The 18809-nt window shown below is 43.4% G+C and overlaps 1 protein-coding gene across 5 annotated transcripts in view; it reads left to right on the top strand.

The window, feature by feature from the left end:
- LOC135217347 (protein FAM136A-like) overlaps positions 1-18809 on the top strand; it is a 180217-nt gene that overhangs the window by 11154 nt on the left and 150254 nt on the right. Inside the window, exon 1 of one of the 5 annotated variants that reach the window (XM_064253170.1) lies at positions 17628-17725. The exons of the other annotated variants lie outside the window; for them this stretch is intronic. The gene's annotated coding sequence lies outside the window, so the exon portion shown is untranslated. Of the gene's footprint in view, positions 1-17627; positions 17726-18809 lie in introns of those variants that run through there. 5 annotated transcript variants of the gene reach the window in all.

Below are 18809 nucleotides of genomic sequence, written 5' to 3'. Positions count from 1 at the left end.
CTTCCAAATGGCCACAAGCATTTTGGTATCCGGACCTGCTGGCTCTTCTCGTAAGGAAGAACCGAGAGAGATTCCCATTGGGCACAACCTTCTAGCCAGCCAAACACGTCGAGAGGTACCACCGAGCAGTCCAGTCTCTACGTCTTCACGGCTGGCTGTTATCCACCTTCTCTTGCGAACGAGAAGCTTTTTTCGTTGCGCAACAACAGAGATGGCTGGAAGCGTCCGTCAGTCCTCTGCAGCTGTGTACCAGGGGAAGTCGGCCGTCTTCGGTGGTTGGTGTCGTAGACGGGGCCCATCTCCTCTCAGAGCCAATCTTCAGCAGGTAGCGGATTTCCTCGTTTTTCTTCGCCGAGGAAGCTCCTCTAAGTTCCCACAGTCAAAGGATCAGAGCCGCCTTGTTCGCTCCTCCTGAAACTGACGGGATTGGGACATCTCGAAACTCGTTCGAGATCTCCTTGCTTAGTAGCAGCTTCCAAAGGTCTTGCCAAACCAGGGAACTCGAATGAACCTCGTCTTGCTGGACCTGGCATCGGCGAAGAGAGTACGGGAACGTCATGCAGATAATGATGTGGATGAGATGCTGCTTTGTCCTGGGAGGACGCTACGGCGCTATCTGAAGAGAACTCGACACCTCGGGCCTGAGTGTCGACGCCTCTTCGTTAGCAACGGGGTCAACAAGAAAGAAGTATCAAGAACACTCTTTCGTCCTGGCTGCGTGAGGTCTTCAGGAGGGCGTATGAGGCTGATGGTAGTGACGACATCCGTACGTCCCGTCCGAGAACTCACGAAGTTAGAAGGGGTTTTTATTGGCCCCCTCGTCGGCGTTTCGTAAGAACTTCTCCGTGGCGCAGGTATGGAAGGCAGTGGTCTGGTACAACCAGACCACCGGCAACTTCCTTATACCTATTGGATATTGCCCATAGGTCCTTGGATCGGTTTCCTTAGGACCCGTGGTGGCTGCTCAACACGTCGTCTAGCGAACCAGACCCTAGCAGGCTGAACAGCATCGTCCTGGTGTGACTGTATGAATAGATAGTGATGAGGAAGTGACTGGCTTCTCTTTCTATCTTTTCTTCCTCTCTACCTGTGGGTAGAGGGATACGGTCATCACCTGCTGGATTAAGGACGAGATGCCGGTGAGCTATACGACAGAGCCCCATCCTATCCCTTGCACGAGGGATGGGAGCAGAATATCCACCACTTCCTTCTACAAGGGGGGTGGGGGGAAGTGGGATGCCTACAAGAGTCAAAACCTTGACTTTAACTTTGCTCCTGTACAGGAACAAGTTCTTACATTGCTGGTACGAAGAGATGCGCATGCCCCTCTCTTAGTACTCGGTCCAGAGGTCTGACCATTGATCCTGCGGTGCACACCCCGATCAATCGGACAGAGGCTTGGATCCCTCCCTCGCTCTTACGACCAGGGAGGCTTCCAAGGTTGGGCGAACACCAGTCTGTTTCACAAAAGACTCAGATTCCACCACCAAGAAGTGAGTCTTCCTATTGTAAAAGGACCCGAAGGTTTGTATGCCGTGTCGGAACAAATGACAATTTGTCCAAAATTGCATTTTTCCTAACTATACAAACCTGAGGTCCTTTTACACATAGCCCCGCCCCTCATGCCACCCCTCACTCTGCAGTTTTTGCTTGGGCCAAAAGCAAAAGTGATTTGTTTACCTCCCAGTCGCGCTGCGCGCGCCTGTCGGACAAGCAGTTTAACTACCGAACCCCTTGTGTTCGAAAGGCTTACGGACCTATCCAGCTGCCGCTAGTACCTTCCTATTGTAAAAGGACCTCAGGTTTGTATAGTTAGGAAAAATGCAATTTTGGACAAATTGTCATTTTTCGGGGTTAATTTGGTTGCAAAAAAAGGGTGATAATAGACATGAATTAAATAAAAACATTTTGAAGTAAACAAAGTAAAGTTAAACTAAAGATAATGAGTAAAAGTAAACAATTGTAAGGGAATAAATGCTTTGCACCTCATAAACAGTGTAGTTGTGTGTCGCTCGTAACTGTTTGTGAAGTGAGTACTAGGAACCAGGAACAGCAACGTGGTTCAAGTGCAATTTGGAGTGAATTAAGACCAAAATGTGTATAATTACAATCAAATAAGCACGGTGGAGTTTCAGTTGTGATGGCAGTAAGGATAAAACCACCGATTACAAGGTAAAAATGAATTCGGTTCAAACCATAACCTCGGAAATAAAAAGTTTCATGCTTTCACTAATATAGGCAACAAAATGTTTTGTTGTGCTAATTACAACTGCAATCTTGAGTAAGATCAATAAACGTTATATATATACGCTAACATTGTTCAAATGAGTGCTGGATTTCAAAACTGCCTTCAAAACTCAGGTATTGCTTCGATGGATGCTTGGCTCTTGACTAATGTCTATCCTGGGCTACAGGATGTATTAAACTACTTTGTTGGGAAGGAGGTCGCGCTATGGTGGAGGCCGGCCATTCAGTATTTTACCCTACTAAGTGGTAGATCTATATTACTATTCTGCGGCGGCCTAGACTATGGCAATTGTGAATTTTCTATGCAGTTTTACCTCCTGAACAAGAATTTTAAGTAATATTTATTCGGACTGACTGTAATTAATCCCCAGGGGCCAGTGCTAAACACGGCAAAATATATTGGACAACCCCAATCCCTAGTGGATGTCGTACCTGGGGTTACGTTCCTTGCAGTCCATGCGGAACTATTGTTTAGAATTACCCTACTAAGCCTAGCTTAGAGCCATCTTTTTAGGTAGTATCTTTACTAGGTAGGTAGCCTATTTTAGACTAAGATACCTAGTAGGTAGTCTAATTAGACCTAGGCTAATAGCAGATAGAAGCTCATACACATAGGCAGCTTTCTTTTGACCAAGATAGTAGGTTGTCTGATTAGACCTAGGCTAATCCATCAGAGAGAAGCTTGTACACAAATCTAGGCTATGTCTATTTATTCCCATGAAAATGTAAACCAGTGTCTTTCAAGGCTGTAGGCTTTGTTGTAGAAGAGGTTTGGTAAGAAGTGCAGAAAGGCTAAAAGATGGTTGCCAGTGTCATTGAGTGGGGGGATATTCCACCTTTGACTGCAGAACCTTGGTACAGTGCTTTTCTGTTCAACCGGCCCATCTTGCTTGTTCTCTGGCAGAATTGGAAGGAGGACATGTGGAGTTAGTGGCTCTCCCTAGGTGAGACTGAGTACTTACTTTTGGTACAATCCTTTTACTTCTGCTTTGTTGGGTGCTCAAGGCAGCATGATTGCTTTTGTATTTCTGTAAAGTATCCTTAGAGACCCTCCCAATTTGATTGATGTTCCTAGACCACTGAGCTTTGACTGGATGGATCGTTCCTGATGCTATTCCTGGTAAGGAGCTCAACAACCATTGAAACTCTTATTGGTGTGGTGTGATGTGTGGGAGATAACCCTATGATATTGAACACTGGTGGTATTCAAGTGAAGAAACATGAATCGAAGTTCTCTTTCTCCTCCTCCTCAACCGCTTCCTTCTAACTTCTGCCTCTTCATCCTGCTCCTTATTATCAAGAACTCTCTCCTACCTTCTTCCCTTTCCTCCTCATTATTGAGTGCTTTCTCTTGACTTCTGCCCTTCCTCCCTCTCCTCATTTTCAAGCACTTCTACCCTCATGTGCCTCTTCTTCCTCCTCCTCCATACCAAGCTCTTCTACCTTTTTCTGTCCCTTTTTACTAATTGTAGAAAGTGGTAATAGTCTCATAACACCTCTCACGAGAAGTCACAGTGGACTTCACATGTATGCTGTCTTTATTTTTTTTCCTGAAGGTTGGTGACAGTGTACGGTCACCTCCTTAGGGAGAAGTTTGCTGTAGGTAGGGTTGACCACCTTAGGTTCTATGAGCTTGTTCATGTCCCAGTACACCCTGCTACCCTTGAGCCATGAGGGCTGCCCCAGAGAAGTGCTGGTATCATTTTAACCTGTGCATAAATTTGCTGATACTTAGAATGCTCTCTAGGACTCTGATGTGAGCTTGCCTGACAGTGTCATGAAAGTTCTCATGTGCCTTTTGCTAATTTGGGTGTGGCCATTAATAGGAAAGTGTATGGGTAGGTTGACCATAGTTGGCTACAGCTTGTGGTTTGGTGATGGCAGGCTGGTGCATCTGGTGTCCTGAAAGGAACCAACTTTTGCCTTAGGGGAAATGATGGGGTGTGAGAATTCTTCACTTCAAAGTTTCTCTCTGCTGAACCTGAAATTGTTGTCAGCAAACCTTAGGATTTACTTTGGAGGCAAGACATTCATTTTGGCTGCTGTGGTCTCCACTTGCTGGTAGTGTTTTAGAACTGGTAAACAGGTTGAAAGCTTTTCTTTTTATACTGAACTTTGTCATTATTTTTAGTTTGTTATTTATCCACAGTATTTAGTACTTATTTTTACAGTTGGACTCTGTGTATCAGTTTTCTGTATCCTAATCTCACTTCTCACAATTATTTTGGCTTTGAAAAAAGAAATGTCTGGATCTTCATGAAATCAAATCTTACGTAATGGAGAGTGTTCAGTGATCTGTAAATACTTACTGGAGTTTTGACAGCATTCTAAATAGTACACATTCAGGTGTGATGGCATGAACACTGTTTGTTGTTAAAATAAAGGAAATGAAGATTTTCTATTGGAATCTGTAGGACATACACAATAAATACGATACCTTGGTTTGGTTAACCTTTGAGGATTTTATGGTGGTCAAATCTGTCTGTGCAGAACATGTCCTTCACTGACTAAGCAAAAATACCTAGCAGTGATTTTCTTTGAATGTTAACTGCAACGCTATACTTCATGGTAGCCTAATGAATTTGGTTCATTTTAACCTTTTCAGCGTTGCTTATGGGAGATGTCGCTGCTCTTGTATTGTCAGAGCGGTCATATGGTCTATGCCAATTTTTTCTGCTTTTGATAATGTTGTTTATATGAATATATTAGGGTAACAAGTATTGTAGGAATGAAAGATAAAAGAATTTATTTTCATTTTTATATCCTAAAGATTACAAAACATGCATTATAAGAGGGAAAAAATTGTTCTTTTGTATGCCATTCCCTGAAACATAGAGCAGTGAATGGTTTAATTTCATGTACTTTTGTGTCCTACCATTTTAGTGCACATTATATTGTATGCAAACTTTATATATTCATCTAGAAACTCGTAGGCAAATCTGTTCATTAATGTTATATACATATGCTTCATGACTTAGTTATAAAAAGATCGTCTAAAAAAAATCCACAGGGTTTCCCTTATCCTGAAGAATAACTTTTGCAGCTCAGGTTGAACAGTAAGTAAAGGGAGACTCCTCTGCTTTCTGTTACTGTTCAGTCACTTGGCAATAGTATGATGCTTGAACTTAAATTATGGTTTGTTCATGAAACTTACCTGACAGATATATATATAGCTGTATTCTCTGAAGTCCGACAGAATTTCAAAATTCGCGGCACACGCAGTGGGCGGCCAGGTGGTAGTACCCATTCCTGCCGTGGGAGGCGGATATCAGGAACTATTCCCATTTTCTATTCATATTTTTTCTGTCGCCGGTCGGTAAACAACTGTTTACAGACCTCCGCCTAGGATTTTGAAACTTCATTAGCCGCTTAAGTATCCTAATTATTCTTTCGATTATTAACTTGGATTTGTGGCTAGGCATACGCTATCGTAAATTTTTTCATTGCATTTCATGTCTGAAGTTAGTTAGCCTAGTTTCAGACTTTGTTGTCTGCATGGGGCAAGGTGAGGCTACCGGAACTTTCGGTAGACACTCGCTTAGTATATATGACGTTTACATGTTTTCTTTTGCATAAGTTCAATGTAATTAGTGGTTAATGTGACTGATACGGAAGAAGTAGGATTCATGTACGCATTTTAGAGCGTGTTAGAATCAGGAGTTTTCCTCCACAGTAAACAGAAGTTAGAAATAATGAACCTTCTAACCTCCGGTAGTTTTTATTTTGCCTAACCCTGTGGTATGGCTTACGGGCCTAGAAGAAGTGTCTGCTAGAGGATTACATCAAGTAATCTTAGACTAAAGTGCTCGCTCTCCAATCAGTGTTGTGAAGTGTAGTGCCCCTTGTTGTGTGGGGGGGAGGGGGCGTCAGATCGGCCCCCATAATGCCTCTAGGCCTGGACCTCTGTCGGACTCCCAGGACTCAGGGAGAGGGCATGTCGAAAGCCGCAAGAGGGTTACGGGGGCTCCCCACCGATCTGGCGTCCCTTCGGCAGGACCTGTTGACGCTTTCCAGGCTGCTAAAGATCGTGCACGTACACGAATCTTGAAGGATTGCTTCTCGTCCTCCGAGGCGTCCTCCCCGCGCAAGGGTTGGAGCTCTCGGAAGGACTCGCGCCCTCTAAGAAGCTTTAGAGAAGGGGACGCTTCATGTCCTCTCTCTCGTCAGGAGGGAACGTCAGATCGGCCCCATAACGCCTCTAGGCCTAGACCTCTGTCGGACTCCCAGGAAACCAGGGAGAGGGCATGTCAAAAAGCCGAAGGAGGGTTACGGGTTTTTCATGCTGATCTGGCTTCCTTTCGGCAGGTCCTCTTGTCGCTTCCCAGGCTGTCGAAGATCGAGCACGTGCACGAATCTTGAAGGATTGCTTCTCGTCCTCCGAGGCGTCCTCCCCACACAGGGGTTGGAGCTCTCGGAAGGACTCGCGCCCCCTAAAGAAGCGTTAGAGAAGAGGACGCTTCACGTCCTCTCTCTCGTCACGAGAGGATGAAAGAGTCCTATGCCCTGTCAGGGCTCTCGAATTTTATTTACATAAACGAAGGAAGTAAGAGCTCCTTCGGTAATTTTTATGGTGCTCAGGAAGAGACCACATTTACCCTTTTCGAAGAATGCACTGGCTCTTTTCCTAAGGGACATATTAAGGAGGCTCATTCATCTTGCCAGAAGAGTGATTTGAGCCTCCTGCGAGTGAACGCTCATGAAGTTAGAGCTGTTTCAACCTCGCTAGCATTCCAAAAGAATTTGGTAATCAAGGACATTCTTGATTCCACCTTTGGAGGAGCAACTCAGTATTCGTCGCCTCCTCTCCTCATGGCGCTCCGGTATCGTTATGTACGTTCGCTTTACTTCGAAAAAGCAAGCTGATAAGTTTGACGGCCGGCAAGCTGCTTTGCACATCAAACAACTTATGTCTCTGGTTCGGCATAGAAGGGCAATTTAGACGTGAGGAAGCTTTTGGAGGTGCTCGACGTCCTATAAGTAGAGACATTCTCCAGGACGCTCGGCAAGCACCTTGCGAGGGTGTCTTTCGGACGCTCGGCGTTCCTTTGCTGAGTGCGTTTTTGGAGATGTTCTTTTGCATTACTAAGACGCAAGTTTCGCACAGGCGGCCATGTCTTTGTAAGAAGGTATGAGGTCTTTAAGGACCCCGTCTTGAAGACGAAAGCCATACGTCTTCCTTTTGTGTTCACACACTTCAGGAGCAGCGTGCGGTTCTCCATGGAGACTCGCATGAGGACGTCCCTTGAAAAATATTCAACGTCATACGCAAAATTGTGGTTCGTCATAAAACATTGAGATGTTGGCAAGGTCGCTCGCCAGGACGCCTCTTGGCGGGCTTTGCATGCATCAGGGCGCTCAACGAGATCCTTCTCTGAAACGTCGTTCGAAGACTTGGTGTTCTCGGCTCAGACACGCTCGCAGCTAAGCAGGACGTTTTTTGAGGACGCTTTCCAGGACCGCTAAGCAGGACGCTTTTGAGGACGCTCGGCAGGACGCTTATGAGGACGCTTTTGTGGGACATTCGCCAGGACGCTTCGGTGGAAGCTCGGCAGGACGCTTTGCGAGAGAAAAGACTTGTAGAAGGCGTCTTATTTGCTGTTCAGGACGGTTTCTTAGGACGCTTGACGCTTTCTAAACGCTCGTCAAGAGGAGGTTTTTTCAGGACTCTCCACAGGACATTAATTTACAGAAATTTTTAAAAAAGGATTCGGAGTTAGCGGAGAGACATACCCGAATTTTTTCTTCGATCCCTCTTTCCTCTTCATCGATTTCTCTGAGAATCGGGAAGATTATATACTCGGATTCTGGGTGACTTTCAGTCATGTTAAATGGGTTTTCCCCTATTAGCAAAGTGCTAATAGTTTTGTCAAGTAAGGACGTTTTCCCCATTGTCAAGATACTAAACGTTTTGTCATTTAAGTGGGGGACCCTTCATAAATGGGGTAGTTCTCATTGACATAGATTTTAACGTTTTTTATCGTTTAAGCGGATAAACTCATTAACAAATTTCGGAAGAGCTCTCATTCATTTTCAGAGGCTCATCAGGGGAGTAAGAAAAAGACTTGTAGACTAGATCCAGGAATCTTATGTCCAATATCATAAGAACATTGGACGGTCCATTTTCGATCCTCGGTTCTCTTCTTGATGATCTCTATTCGAATATTACTCCCTTTTCTTGGCAAAGAGTCTTGGCAAAGAGTCAAGGAGTTCTTTTAGTCTCATTCATTAGAACGTGGACAGTCGTTTTCCTTTCTTTCTCTCTTCCTCGTCGAGGAAAGATGTAGTAGAGAATTTGATGTTCAAATTACTACAATACTTACGTAGTTTATCTTTACGTCATTTTGCTAACGCATGGGTCAAGTCATATACGCATATCGTATTTACCTCTTCGGATAGAAGCCGAAAGAACGGTTGTTCTAATGTATTTATTTGACACTCCCTTCAACCTTCCAAGAGTTTTCGGAGTAAGAACAACTCTTCAGGTATTGTTAGCGACAACACCAACTCAGCTTCTGTTTTTAGCGAATTCGTTTCGTTTAAATAGGCCTGCTTGAGAGTTTCCTTTTGCTCGATAATATCATACCTATTCCTTCGTAAAGGGAGTAGCTGGCAAACTCAGGCAGATAGTATTCTGTTCCCATTGAAGCTTTTTCTCCGAGGAAGACTTCTCCTTCACTCTCTTTGATAGAGATCGAAGGTGGTCGATCTCCAATCCTTATTTTGTTTTCTTGAAGGAAAGAATTTAGGATGGAGATCGTTGTTCAGAATCCTATAAATATACTACGTATATTAACCTCGCGACATGATTCTACTAAGCAGTGAATTGTCCCGAGGGGTAGGCGCATAATCCTAGTTATTCTACGGATTGAGACTTAGACGAGAAGTATTCTAATTGAACTGCAACTCTGGGTTGCCTGCAACCTCCCAGGAGTTTGTTTCAATTTTATATACTTATGGTTTTGTCACGACAACACCATTTCAACTTTTATATTTACGAAATTCGTTTTCGCCTAAATATAATTGCTCGAGCAATATCTTTTATGCTCGGTGGTTCTAGCCGAACCGCCATTCCTTTGTGGAATATGGATTACCTGGCAACTCAGGATGACGAGTCAGCGGGAGCTCAAGCTCAGCTACTGCGTATTGAACTGCCTGATAGCAGCTCAGTATCAGCTGGGCCTCCGAGATGCACGGTTTGGTTATGTCTCTCTCTCTCCCCTGCTTTGATTGACTACCGAACCGTATCTCTGCCCAACAATCATGGACTTAGGTCTCTGATTAACGGGGTTTCTCGCAATTATGAAGGACCATCTACTGCTGTGACGATAGATTCCATCGCCTTCGATATTGCGAGAATTTTCACAGAGATATCTAGACTCTTTCATCTTTCTGTTTAACGCACGGTAACAGAAGTCTGTACAAGTCTCGCGCATCGCACTGCGATAATGCGAATGATTTTGCAGACATCTGGGTTTGTCTTTAAAATATCTCATATTCGTAGGTGTACAATTGTTCATTGTTCAACCCGAATTAACAGATATGTCAAAAGACATCGCCTACTCTCCGACCTGACAGCTCTACTTCCAAATGGTTCAGACATGAGAAGCAGTTCTTCAGGCAGCTTTCCCCTGTGTTTTCATTACTGAAGAACGCCCCGCTTTCATTGCAACTACGACTTCTCACCGGACAGCAATGAAATAGCGGTTAGCATTTTCAGTCATTTGTAGGCACAGGTTCAGAATCTTGAGAATCCTTCTCTCGATTTGTCTGTGAAGACGTAGGTTGCATTCAATATCTACCTTCGTCTTCACGGTACAGAGCGATAAGATCTTCAAGAGTAATGGCAGCCTCTTGGCCAAGGCAAAGCAGTGCTGCCTATTTTCAGTGTTCAATCGGAGGAGGCCGTTTCTGGAGATAGTGAAGGGAAAAGACTGTTCCTGCCACCTCCACCTCTGGTGAATTTCCTTATGGTTCTATCTTTCCGTCTGAAGTATGAGATAAGCTAGAAGTCCTAACTATGGTAAAATATGCAAATATGTTGTTGACGGCCTCTAGGCTCAGAGATTCGGTTCTGTCAAACAAACAAAGCTTCACGATCTTTGAGGTCTGTGGAGATCTTAAAAATTCTCTGGATCAAAGGTTCCGCATGGAACTTAGACGTAGTCTGAGTTTCTGATGCCAAAAGCATTTCGAACCTATCCTTTCTGCGAACTTAATACACGTGACCAGAAAGGCTAATATTGTAACCGCTCTAGCCACGGCAAAGAGGGTTAGTGAGGTTTTAGCCATCATCAGAGGTTTTGGCTTTAAAGGACATAATGCGGTCTGTCCTCTAAGCATTCCGTTCTTGATAAGAACGAAAACCTGTCTAACCCTTGACCGAAGGCTTGGAGACCAAGGGTATGGCACAAATTATTGGGCAAGGGCATTAGAGAGTCCTGTGCCCTGTAGGGTCTCTCAAGTTTTATCTTGGTAAAACTTATAGACAAGGTCAAAAAAACGGTCAACGACAATCTGCCGGTTGTTTCCGTAGAAAACCAAGAACCTGGTTTTCAATGGTCAACGACAATCTAGCGGTTGATTACCGTAAAAAAGACCAGACTGGGTTCATGTCAAGACACAACCCAATGGCATTATAGCCAAGGAGTTCTTTTAAGAGGTCTCATCTTATTATGTTTGCATAAAGATTTGAGATTTTTTCTTAATATGAATGCTCAAGAGGTGAGGGCGCGGCCTCGGAAGCATTTCAACAGAGCATGACACTCAGTAACATCCTGAGTGCCACGCTTTAGCGAAGCAACTCTGTGTTTGCTTCACACTCCCGACAATCTCGGTGTTCCGTAAAAAGACCAGACTGGTTCATGTCCAAGAACACCCTGGCATTATCGACCAAGAGTTCTTTTAAGAGGTCTCATTCATTATGTTTGCATAAAGATTGAGATTTTTTCTTAATATGAATGCTCAAGAGGTGAGGGCGCGGCCTCGGAAGCATTTTCAACGAGCGTGACACTCAGTAACATCCTGAGTGCCACGCTTTAGCGAAGCAACTCTGTGTTCGCTTCACACTACCCGACGGGATGTGAAGACGACATTTCAGATCCGTAAGTCGCTAGGACCATACATATCCGTAGATATATTATTGGGGGCAGGAAGCAACACGAATCCTATCCTATAGAAAAAGGGATAGGTGTGCTTTTAACTTTGAAGGGTTGGTCGCTTGAGGCGCGTTCCTTTTTCTTTAGCCTAGAAGTTATGGAACTAACTTTGATAGGTTAGGTCAGGTGGTGGTTTTAGCTTCGTTGCCCTCAGAAGTATGGTCATATGGCTAGTCACATTGTGGTCACGCCCCCGTTGACAGATCATCTAGAGAGCACCAGCATTACAGGTCTCTACCTCGCTGGCAACTCTAGTAACGCAGAAGCAGACTTTGGTGACAGTAATCACGAAGTCGGCTATGCTAACAGGTGAGGAACCAAGATGTATATCATCTACTTAATTTAGTTTCCCAAAAAATCCTATTCTGTCTCTTCCCACCATCCGAAGGTGGGATTCAGCTATATATATATCTGTCAGGTAAGTTTCATGAACACAATGTTATTGTTATAATACAATTAAGTTGTTCATACTTACCTGGCAGATATATATAATTAAAGTGCCCACCCACCTCCCCTCAGGAGACAGTGGCACTGATAAAATATGAATAGAAAATGGGAATAGTTCCTGATATCCGCCTCCCACGGCGGGAATGGGTACTACCACCTGGCGCCCACTGCGTGTGCCACGAATTTTGAAATTCTGTCGGACTTCGGAGAATACAGCTATATATATATCTGCCAGGTAAGTATGAACAAACTTTATTGTATCATAACAATAACATTTTTTTTTTCAGAATTAGACCAATCTTATTCAGTCTTTGTTGGAGACCTTGGAGGTGCTACTCTGAGTCTCACATTCATCATCAATCTCTGTTGAATAGTGATAATATTTCTTCAGGCCAAAGATTTTTCTTTCGCTCTGGGCGCTCATTATGGGTGATAAATGGAATCAAAACAAAAAGAAATAAATCGTTTATCAGTGAACACTGCAGTGTAGGGGAGGTGAAGGTAGGTAGGTGTCCTATGCCAGACAGTCTTTTCATTATAAAAAAAATTTGCCTTTTACCCCTATATTTAGCTCATAGTGTTACCAAATTTTCTTACAATTTATATAAGAGTAAAGTGTATTTCTGAGAATGATCAGTGTGTCACTGGCCTTGAAGGGTGTCAGGATGCTGGCGATTAAGATTTTTCATGGGTGATGCTTAACAGGTCAAAGTAAAGATTTGAATTATTTCTTGATGTTTAAAGTTTGTGTTATTCAGTTTTTCTGTTTGTAATGAATAATCATAAGTCAATCTGCATTGTACCTTCAGAATGACTGATGTTAATATAGTATTCGCAGTACAGTCCCCGAACACCTGAATTAGCCCTGGTCCACTGACCAGCCCGAACAGCTGCTGGTTGAGATGCTGGTCGGCATGCTTAGTTCCTGTGCTACGTGCAATGGAGGATGAGTACCCTCAAAATGACATACATTCTTTTTGTTTTAGATGTAGGGAAGTGCAATGCATGTCATATAGAGGAGTAAAGAATGTAAGGATTAGTTCGTTAGATCACTTAGAGGACTATCTTAGTTGTCGGATTTCTGGTATCTAAGAGCAAATAGAAGATGGCAACAAAATCGTGAAAGATAAGCAGAGAAGAGCTAGAGTAGGAACGGTTCAGAATTGGAAGACAGAATGTCTTAACTTGTTCTCTTTCAGCTTCCCTACCTGTTCCAGAATCAGCCCCACAGGGTGCTGGGGATAATGGAAATCCACAAGCCTCAAAGGTAGGATCTGCTGGGCCCCCCGGTGCGGAGCAGGCATTGTTAATAGCGGATTCCCCCTTCCCCCTCAAGGTGTAAGTTCTAAGGTTAATGTAAAGTTAGGCCAGAGACAGACGAGTAGTGATAATAGGCTACATAGTGTTTAGGAAGAGAAGTGCAGGTTCCCTCAGGTTCGGACTCCCTTGTGGTGTCTAGTGTGAAGGTTCGTCTTTAGAGCCATCTTTGGTTTTATTTCCTGCTTCGATATATTTATAGTGGTCATATTTTGGTTCGGGATTCAGCTGATGGCGTATGTGAGTTACCTTGCCTTATTTAACTCTTTCTCATCTGAGGTGTATAGAGGAAGGTAGCGTTATTCCCGAGGGCTTCTTGGCCCTGATTGGCTTGCTCTGACTGAAGTAACTAAGCTCCTCCCCACCAATACCATGCTTTTGTCTTGCAGTAGTCAAGCGGGAAGGTGGTCTTTTAACTATGTTGACATTTGAACATAGCTAATAATGGTATCTTGTGCCATATAAATCAGAAATCATAAGGAATTTGTACATTTCATTGATTTCCAAGAATATTCCTCCAAGTGACAGAATTTTGTAGTATGATGTCTTCATCTGTTTAGCAGACGAATTTCCGTCAGTGATTACATGATGTTTTATGTCAATTACAGTTACAAATATAATTACCAGTTGTATTATTGAATTACAAATTACATTGAAATTTAAGGGGCCTGGCCGGCACCCCTATATATGGGGGTATAGGGGGAAAAATGCAAAGTCATGAAAAAAATTCATGGAGTTTCATATGGCAATGGAGAATGCGTGTACAAAATATTTGTTCCAACATGGAATACAAACCTTTCGGTCCTTTTACAATAGGAAGGTAACTAGCGGCAGCTGGATGGTCGTAAGCTTTCAAACAAGAGAGTTCGGTAGGGGGTTTCGCAGAGTGCTTAGAATTCAGCGGAATTTCTAGCACTCTCAGAGTGTTTGAGTTTTTTACGATCTCCAAACACTTAGGCAAGACCATGGTCCAAAGTGAGCGAGACGAGAATCCCCGATAATTGTTACCACGATAATCGGGAACCTCGCCTAATGCTCGAATTCCTGGAATTTCTAGCATTTGGAAGAAAACTGCTGCTGAAAGAGGAGTTATCTCACAGTAGGCGACCAACCTGGAATAGAGAAGAACGGACGGGAACATCCAGTTTGGCTTGAACTGTCGTCTTCAGTATTCTGTTCACCATTGAAGCTTTCCTTCGGGGAAGACTTCTCCTTCACTCTCTTGACTAGAGAACAAAGGCGGTCGATCTCCAATCCTTATTCTCATTCCTCAAGGGGAAAAAAATTTAGGATGGAGGTCGTTGTACAGAAACCTACAAATATACTACGTATATTACCCTCGCGACATGATTCTGTTAAGCAGTTGAATTGTCCGGGTTGTAGGCGCATACTGTAGTTAACTCTACGGATTGTGACCGAGATCAATAGTATCTTAATTGAACTGCAACTCAGGGCTGCCTGCAACCTCCCAGGAGTTACCAGTTTCGATTTTAGATACTTGGTATTGTCACGACAACACCAAATCAGCTTTTGTATTTACCGAAATCCGTTTCGTTTAAATATAATTGCTCAAGCGTATTTTTTTTTTTATGCTCGATGGTTCTAGCCGAACGCATTCCTTCGTGGAATGGATTACCTGGCAACTCAGGATGACGAGTCAGCGAGAGCTACTGTGTATTGAACTGCCTGATAGCAGCTCAGTAGTACCAGCTGGCTCTCCGAGATGCACGGTCGGGGATTCTCGCATACATGAAGGACCATCTACTGCTGTGACGCTCGATTTCATCGCCTTCGGCATTGCGAGAATTTTCAACAGAGATATCTCTTGGACTCTCATCTTTCTGTTTACCGCATGGTAACAGAAGTCTGTACTAGTCTCCCGCTGCATCGCACTGCGATAATGGGAATGATTTTTGCAGACATCTGAGTTTGTCTTCAAAATATCTCGTATTCGTAGGTGTGCAATTGTTCATTGTTCACCCTGAATTAACAGATGTATCAGAAGACATCGCCTACTTCCCGACCTGCCAGCTCTACTTCCAAATGTTCAGCCCATGAGAAGTAGTTCTTCAGGCAGTACTTCCCTGTGTTTTCATTACTGAAAAGCGCTCCGTTTTCATTGCAACTACGACTCCTCACCGAACAGCAATGAAATAGTGGTTAGAGTTTTCAGTCATTTGTAAGCACAGGTTCAGAATCTTGAGAATCCTCTCGATTCGGCTATGAAGACGTAGGTTGCATTCTCTGTCCACCTTCGTCTTCAATGGCACAGTGTTGTTTCTCCTTAGCTGAGATTCAACTATACTATGAGATGTCTTGGCATCAGGGACCTTGGTCTCTAGAAGGCAATTGACTTTCGCCTGTTGGGCACATGCCTTAAGAGAATCATCACCTCGCCGGCTGGCATCGGTGACAAACAAATACGATTTTAGTCTCTCAGCATAACCCTTTTAGGGCGAAGGTCACGTGACTTGCTCGGATGCTTGGACAACTTGCCTCCTACCGAACGCAGTTAGTCAGCAGCTGTCAGAGCGCCCGAGTCAGTTACGAACTTCGCTGTGGACTTAGTTCGGTTGTTCCAGATCAATCTTTTCTTCGTCCTAATGGCTTGTCCCAGTACCCATACCATTGACACCCACCATGGAGTGTCGGTGTCCTATCCACTACTGAGAAGAACAACTCACTGCATGGGGATTAGGAGAATGCGAGACACTTTGCTGCAGACGGATAGACCAGTATGGGTACTGGACATCACCGAAGTCGAGAAGAGGGATAGGTCATGCGACTGTTCCCTTCTTTTCCTCTGAGGTAACTGCATGACTTTTCCTGCGAAGTCAAGCATCCAGGGGATGGGGATCCATGACGCTCGATTTCGTACCAAACTTCGTAGCGAAGACTCAGAACCCTTCGGTCCCTGACAATCAGTTAGAGTCCTTCACAAACCCCTCCCTAATGGACTTCACCGCCTTCGATGCGAAGGAGATGCTGCTTTGTCCTGTGAGGGCACGGCGGCGCTATCTGAAGAAACTCGACACCCCAGGCTGAGTATTGAAGCCTCTTCGTCAGCACCAGGATGACCTAGAAGAAGTACATTCCCTCACGTTCCGCAAGAACTTCTCCGTGGCGCACTGAAGGCAGGGGTCTGGTACATCCAGACCACATGTACCTCCTTCTACCTTCGGGATATTGCCCAGAGGTCCTTGGATCGTTTTCCTTGGGACCCGTGGTGGCTGCTCAACACGTTGTGTAGCTAATCCACACCCTCGCAGGCTGAACAGCATCAAGTCCTGGTGTGACTGTAAGAATGGATGAGTGAATGAGAGTGTGACTGGCTCCTCTTCCCATCTTTTTCTCCCCCTCTACCTGTGGGTAGAGGGATACGGTCGTCACCTTGCTGGATAAGGACGAGATGCAGGTGAGCTACTCGACAGAGCCCCATCCTATCCCTTTCACTAGGGATGGGAGTGAATATCCACCACTTCCCCTAACAAGGAGGAGGAAGTGGAAGCCAACAAGAGACAAACCCATAACTTTGTTGCCTCTTGCAAACAGGAACAAGTTCTTGTTTGCTGGTATGAAGAGATACGCTTGCCTCTCTGACCATTGATCCTGCGGTGCACACCCCGATCAATCGGACAGAGGCTTGGATCCCTCCCTCGCTCTTACGACTAGGGAGGCTTCCAAGGTTGGGCGAACACCAGTCTGTTCACAAAAGACTCAGATTCCTCCCACCAAGAAGTGAGTCTTCCTATTGTAAAAGGACCGAAAGGTTTGTATTCCTTGTCGGAACAAATAGCAATTTGTCCAAAATTGCATTTTTCCTAACTATACAAACCTGAGGTCCTTTTACACATAGCCCCACCTCATGCCACCCCTCACTCTGCAGTTTTTGCTTGGGCCTAAAGCAAAAGTGATTCTTCACCTCCCAGTCGCACGGCGCGTGCACTGTCGAACAAGCAGTTAACTACCAAACTCCCTTGTTCGAAAGCTTACGACCATCCAGCTGCCGCTAGTTACCTTCCTATTGTAAAAAAGGACTCCTCAGGTTTGTATAGTTAGGAAAAATGCAATTTTGGACAAATTGCTATTTTGTCAAAATTTCTCTTACTTTGTAGCTACAGGGTAATTAGTAAATGAAACTCAATAAGCCAAAAACATTGATCCGTACAAGAAAATGCGGCCATGAAAAAATTCATGGAACTTCGTAAGTTGTGAAAATTATTGTCAGGAGAAATTGTGAGCAATGTTATCTGTAGAGATTCCATGAGTTGCAGGAGGGAAGGTTCTCAGCTTACCACCCTTCAGTGCGAGCAGAAACATGATAGAGGGTACACGTTGAGTTTCACCTCTGACATTCGCTTGGTTTATGTCTGTTTATCTTTGTTTCAGCAAGAATTTCATCATGCCAAAGAGGAAAAGACAAGCAAAACATCTCGCTAACATACAGAAGAAGAAAATTTGCTCTAATAAGCTGTTATTGAAGGAGAGAGAGAGAGAGGGTTGCGTAGGAAGGAGTGCCCCGTCTTGCCTGATGCAGTGCCCCAGGCTACGATCTATGAGTAAAGGATCTTCATTTATGATCAAATTATGATAAATAACAGGTTTGGTTTATTGATATCCAAAAAGAAATATAAAATTCATAATGATTATTATTTATTAACATTCTTTGTAAAAATACATACAAAGAAAAACTTTGAACATCCATATTTCAAACCATTTATTGACCTTCAAATTCTATCTTCTCCCTTAGTTTTAAAGCTATAGCATTGAAATTTGGTATATAACTTAGAAAGACATATAGAACAATCACATGAAGCCCTTTTTGCCAATTTTTTAGTATTTTTTTCGTAATTTATAGGGTTTATTTTTTTACCATAATGAAAAAATTCATATCTGGCCAAAAATGACTTAGAAAAAAAAAAAAACAAAAAAACCTTCATTTGATTGGAGGTCTACATCAGGTCTATATGATAATAATCCCAGGTCTTAATGTTAAATATCAAGGGACGAGATAGAATTTGAAAAATGGTTATTTTCGGGATAAATTGTCCTGGCGTCACAAAACCAAAGGTCAGAAGCAAACAAAAAATCACATGCAGTTTAGAGATGTCCTAAGCCACCTTATTAAGTGGTATGAATGTCAAAGTCCTGTCCTTAAAAAACAAAATGGCAGTTGGCTGGCCGGCCCCCTTAACCCTAATATTAAATAGATTAAAGATTACACTTTAAAGAATTTTGAAGATGTGTAATTGATTACATTTCATTTGAATTACAATTACAAGCTTGCCATTAACACAGCCCTACTAGAAAGGGAGAACGTGGCCTAGGCAGGCAGAGATGCTGACTAGTTGATTTCCTTAACTCCAGACAACCATCTCTTTGGGTCTTAGCAAATGTTCTTGTTTCCTAGTTAGCATAAATGAATATCTGGATAGTACTTTACTTATATGGAACGAAGTCATATAGTTTGTTTTTTTTGTCTTACAACATATTTTGAAGTCCAAATTTGACTAATACATCTCATTGTAAACTAGTTTTTTTTTTTTTCCCCTCCATTATACATTGAGTAAATTTCAGCGATTCTGTTCGTTTTCACCCGTTTTCATTGGTATTACAAGCTTTACATTATTTTTTTATCGGGGT

Source organism: Macrobrachium nipponense, chromosome 7, assembly GCF_015104395.2.
Source record: "Macrobrachium nipponense isolate FS-2020 chromosome 7, ASM1510439v2, whole genome shotgun sequence".
Classification (NCBI taxonomy): domain Eukaryota; kingdom Metazoa; phylum Arthropoda; class Malacostraca; order Decapoda; family Palaemonidae; genus Macrobrachium; species Macrobrachium nipponense.
Note: the sequence above shows the minus strand (reverse complement) of the source record. Positions and strands in the feature narration are given on the sequence as shown.